At 46.2% G+C, this 5,924-nt stretch overlaps 1 protein-coding gene across 1 annotated transcript in view; it reads right to left on the bottom strand.

Annotated features, from left to right (window-relative positions):
* LOC106815357 (ral GTPase-activating protein subunit beta-like) overlaps positions 1–5,924 on the bottom strand; it is a 37,881-nt gene that overhangs the window by 28,307 nt on the left and 3,650 nt on the right. The gene's annotated exons all lie outside the window — the stretch shown is intronic.

Genomic DNA, 5,924 nt, shown 5'->3' with positions numbered 1-5,924 from the left:
AGAGATTAAACAGCTACACTAGCAGTGATGTACCTGCCACGCAAAAATGGAACAGTCCAGCGTATTAATGACACGAGCTGGGGAGAAACCCCTGGAGCTTGAGAGTAAAGAGTTACCTTACCAATGGCCATTCACAGATTGCATATGTTACTATACACTAAAGAGTTTTTTAGATAGAACTATAGTAAGCAATAATATAATAATATATATAATATAATATAATATAATATAACAATACCTAACACATAATAATAATAATTCAAGAAAGCATCATCATGCCAACCTTGGTCGACGAAAAAATAAATAAAATAAAAATAATGTAGAGCCTCACCTCAACAGCGACTCCTCGTTGAGCTCAGAGTTGAGGGACTCGGGGCCGCTGGGCGGGGGGAAGGATCCGACGAGCTCCAGCATGCAGGAGAGAGCACCCTCTGCTGCGTCTCTCACGCGCATCGACGCCGGCTTCAACTCCTTGTCTCCCTTGTAGACGGGAGGGTCGTTGTCTGCTTTTGGTTCCTGACCAGAACAAGGGGTGATTTGTGCTTCTACCGCGCAGGAGGATATTTTGGTTTCAGGAAGAGGAGGTTATTGTTGGTTCAGAAGGAAGAGGATATTTTGGTCCAGGAAGAGGAGGAGGATATTGTGGTTCAGCGCATGGATGAGCGGATATTGGCTTCAGGAGGAGGAGGATATATTTTGGTTCAGAGAGGAGATAGTTTGGTTTCAGGAGGAGGAGGCGATATTTTGCGTTCATGAGGAGGAGGGATATTTTGCGTTCAGGAGCGAGGAATATTTTTGTGTTCATGGAGGAGGAGGATATTTTGGCTTCAGGACGGAGGATATTTTGGTTCAGCGAGGAGGATATTTTGTTCAGGAGCGATATTTGTTGGTTCAGGAAGAGGATATTGTGGTTCAGGCAGCGAGGAGGAAGATATTTTGGTCAGAGAGAGGGGCATATTTTGGTTCAGGAGGAGCGAGGATATTTTGAGTTCAGGAGGAGATATTTTGGGTTCAGAAGGAGGAGGATATTTTGCCGCTTCAGGGGAGGAGGGATATTTTTGGTATCAGGAAGAGGAGCGATATTTTGCGCTTCAGGAGGGGAGGATATTCTTGGGTTCAGGAGGAGTGGAGCCGATATTGATGGTTTCAGGAGGGGAGGAGGATATTTTGGCTTCAGGAGGAGGAGGATATTTGTTGTTCAGGAGGAGAAGATATTTTGTTTCAGGAGGATATTGTGGTTCCAGGAGGAAGAGGATATTTTTTGGTTCAGGAGGATATTTTGGTTCAGGAGGAGGGACATTTTGGTTCAGGAGGTTGATTCTGGTGCAGGAGGAGATTATTTTGCCGCTTCAGCGAGGAAGATGACATTTTGGGTCTGGAGGCAGTGAGGATATTGTGGTTTTCAGGAGGAGGCTATTGTGGTTCAGGAGGAGGAGGATATTTTGGTTCAGGAGAGGATTGGATATTTGCGTTCAAGAGGAGGATGAAGCGTACCGGGGGTCAAATCTTGTCGTCTTCCGCATGTAAACTTATGTCACGCGATGCTACCACATTGCCACAGCACGTAACACTATGCCCACACACACACAGCCACAGCAACGTAACGACTTGCCACACACACACAGCACAGAATCGGTAACACTATGCCACACACACCGAACTCACAGCACGTTACACCACTATTGCCACACCACACACTGCACAGCACGTAACACTATGCACACACACACAGCACTAGCACGTAACACTGTTTTCCACCACACACACAGCCACAGAACGTAACACTTATGCACACCACACACAGCACAGCACTGTAACACCTATGCCACACCACACACAGCACAGCACGTAACACTATGCCACACGCACACACAGTTACAGCACGTAACACTATGCCACACCACAACACACAGCACGGTAACCACTAATGCCACACCACCACAGCACAGCAGTAACACTATTGCCCACACCACACACTGCACGCACCGTAACAGCTGCCGCACAGCACACACAGAACAGTCACGTAACACTATGCCATCACCACACACAGCACAGCACGTAACACTGCCACACCACACACAGTACAGCCACGTAACACTATGCCACACCACAACAGCCACAGCACGTAACCACTATTCACACCACACACTCACAGACGTAACACTGCCACACCACACACAGCCACTGCACGTTAACAGCTTATGGCCATCACCACACAACAGCACAGCACGTAACATATGCCACACCACACACGCACAGCACGTAACACCTATGCCCACACCACACACAGCGCAACACGTAACACTGTGCCACACCACACACAGCACAGCACGTAACACTATGCCACACCACACACTGCGCTGCACCACAACACACGTCATTGTTACACAGTCACCGTCACCACGAATGTCCCTGCCATTACTGTCACCATCACTGTAACTACTGTCACCGTCATTGCAATGTCACTGCCATTACTGTCACCCTCACTGTCACTACATCACTGTCATCACCAATGTCACTGCCATTACTGTCACCCTCACTGTCACTACATCACTGTCATCACCAATGTCACTGCCATTACTGTCACCATCACTGTAACTACTGTCACCGGTCCATCAACCAATGTCACTGCCATTACTGTCTCCTCACTGTCACTACTGGTCACCGTCATCACCAATGTCACTGCCATTACTGTCATCCTCACTGGCTTCTGTCACTACGTCACTGTCATCACCAATGTCACTGCCATTACTGTCACCCTCACTGTCACTACGTCACTGTCATCACCAATGTCACTGCCATTACTGTCACCCTCATTGTCATTTACTACGTCACTGTCACACAGCCACTGTCACTGTCACTACTGTCACCATCACTGTCACCACCAAACGTCACCATCGTCGCCGTTGTCGCGCGATCACCAACCTGTGACTTGCTGCCGGAGATTCCCATCTCGACGACCTCCAGCACCGTGTTGAGACACTCCTTGTCTGCGAGCAGCTCGTGGTGGTCGACGAGCCACGTCGCGACGCACTGGTACGCGGCGACGATTGTCGAGTGCAGGTCCTTCGAGTGCGCGGGCGGCGGCCGCGAGCACTGGTAGACGATGTAGTCGCAGATCCAGCACACCGCGCGCTTACACTCCAGCAGGTCTGCAGCAGAGGAGGAGGATGCAATTAGCAGCTTCACTGAGCTGAAGAATCTCACCGAGATCGAATGAAATAGAATCGGCGGCGAATGCAGCTGGGAGATTCGGAATCAATGTGAGGTATATGTGCGCTCAGTGGCTTCACGGAAAACGCGAGGAAACAACAAAGGGAGAACGAAAGCGAAGCGGCGGAGAATGCCAGGAAGATTTGGGGTCAAAGCGAGGTTGAAGTGATCGAAATGACCATCGATTTACCACCGTGATTATTTGGGGTGGGGACGGGGGCGGAGGTTGGGTATTTGACGAATTTCACGAGCCGACGTGTTTTGAAATTGATGCCGAGTCGAAATAATGGAGTAAAGGTAATAGCTTTTTTACATTTTAATGTGTAATTTACATTATTAACACTATTAAAACTACAGTGCCACAATTAAATTTAGTTTTGACATTTTCAGTGTTGACACGAGAGGTACTGCATAGTCAGCCGACTTCAGAAAACCAAACAGACTTAAAACAGCCACTTGCGGAAACAATATGCTAAACATTGTGAGCGCTTGAAAGGCTCGAGCAACTCCGAAAACTTGAAGCGAAAGGGGTCTACACATTAGACGGCAGGCTATCTATCAATCGGGGGGTTGTTGGGCTTTCGTATTATCAACTTATATCAGAGCGGAAAATTAATAAGGAATGGATTGTTTTATATTAATATCCATATTATCCAATATAACATGAAATCATTGCAGGCTATATCTATCTGCGGGATGTCGCAGCCGTTGCCGCCGGCGACCACGCACCTTGCTGTTTTTCAGCTTCATCTTGATCTTGGCAAGGCCAGACAGCAGTTCGAGAGAGTTTACAGACACAAACTAAACAGTTACAGACTAAACAGACTTTATACATATATATTCTATACATATGTATATTCTATACTTTATACATTATATCAAGAGCCCATTAACCCTTTATGGCTCTTAATAGGCTCTTGATTATATATTTTATCATATATTCTGTACATATTAAACACCAGGTCATCTACCTACCTTGCTGTTTCAGCTTCATCTTGGCTAGGCCGGACAGCAGTTCGAGCGCGGCGAGGGAAACGTTGAGATCCGTCTTCCACGTCGAGATCAGCCGATGACAGACGAGGTAGATCGCTCGAATGAACTGCGCCTGGGCAGAGTCTGTCGATGTGGTAGAGCGGCCACGTTAAAGTGATTATGTCACCGTAAATAGTAAAAGTAAAAAAAACATTTCCACTTTTTCACGAAATGTAATTAAGTAATTCTGTTCACTTTTTATGGTTAAATTGCTGCATTATACTTCCTATTTTACTATATTGTTCGATGTGACCTATACATAGCCCATAGTAAGCAAAAGCAATTAATGTCAGGATCATAATATCAAGTGATTAATCGTCCAGGTTTTGGGGATTTTTAACTAGTTGAGAAACAATCTTATGAGGTAAGAATTTGATAATACATTTAGTCCCGTTAGTACTTACTTTTAATGAAAAAAAATGGCAACAAAATTTTTACTAATTACACCATAGAAAATTCGTGCCGTAGTCAATCGTGACGCAGTCAAACGTGCTGGGTGTTAGGTGATATGGACAAATAGACAACATGGCTAAACTCACGTAACCTCACAGCGAAATACTCACATAATAACGTAAAGTTTATCATCAACGCCGTAGCGACTTACTTTCAAAGTCATTTTTATTGCTACTTAATCAATAATATTTCTTCAGTAAATCTGAACTTCACTCTTGAAAAACCAGTAGTAGGCCTACTACAACAGCAGCATTTAAATTCCAGTGATCCAGATATCCCAGAGCAAATCATAATTAGTCCTTCCCTATAGCAGAACATGCGTACTGTTAAATAACTCGTTATGTATATAACATGCTGGCTGTTATATAACATGCTAGCATAGCTCCCAGATTAAAATTGCTTTGGTAGCGAACACATTTCGTGGTTATATAATTATACCATATTTTTATTGAAACGTTCCAAGTGCAATTAGTGCTCTGCTGTACCTTCGCGGAGAACATCGCCTCCACGGGCACTTGGTACAGAGTTAGTAAAAACATACAATAATATGAAATCGGCACATTCAGAAAAACTACCCCTTTATTAGCTCTAGTAATGCTGAGAGGGTCTATGTCCCCCAGGGTACTGCCGGAACGTACCCTGGTACTATCTAATATGCCGGACCGTACCTCGCTTACTCCACTAACGAGTCTATAGGGAGCCGCCTACGCCTACTCCCTAACCCTAACCATATCAGATAGTTACCAGGGTACGTTCCGGTATACCGGACCGTACCCAGGGTACATTCTGGCAGTACCCTGGGGGACATAGACCCTATGAGCTCTAGTAACTATAGCCCGCGTACGGTTGCCGCAGTTTGCCTTTATTTCTCTGCTTGCCCTATTTAGCAGACAACTTCAGCAAATAGCAGGGAAGAAATAGCTCCTGCCCCAGCAGGATCTCCCAACAAGAGGTCTACGAGGCTTACTCCTGCCCCAGCAGGATCTCCCAACAAGAGGTCTACGAGGCTTAATCCTACCCCAGCAGGATCTCCCAACAAGAGGTCTAGGAAGCTTACTCCTACCCCAGCAGGATCTCCCAGCAAGAGGTCTAGGAAGCTTACTCCTACCCCAGCAGGATCTCCCAGCAAGAGGTCTACGAAGCTTACTCCTACCCCAGCAGGATCTCCCAGCAAGAGGTCTACGAAGCTTACTCCTACCCCAACAGGATCTCCCAGCAAGAGGTCT

This window comes from Priapulus caudatus, unplaced genomic scaffold (assembly GCF_000485595.1).
Source record: "Priapulus caudatus unplaced genomic scaffold, Priapulus_caudatus-5.0.1 Scaffold1096, whole genome shotgun sequence".
Lineage (NCBI taxonomy): Eukaryota > Metazoa > Priapulida > Priapulimorpha > Priapulimorphida > Priapulidae > Priapulus > Priapulus caudatus.
The sequence above is the reverse complement of the archived record's forward strand: the minus strand, read 5'-3'. Positions and strand labels throughout refer to the sequence as shown.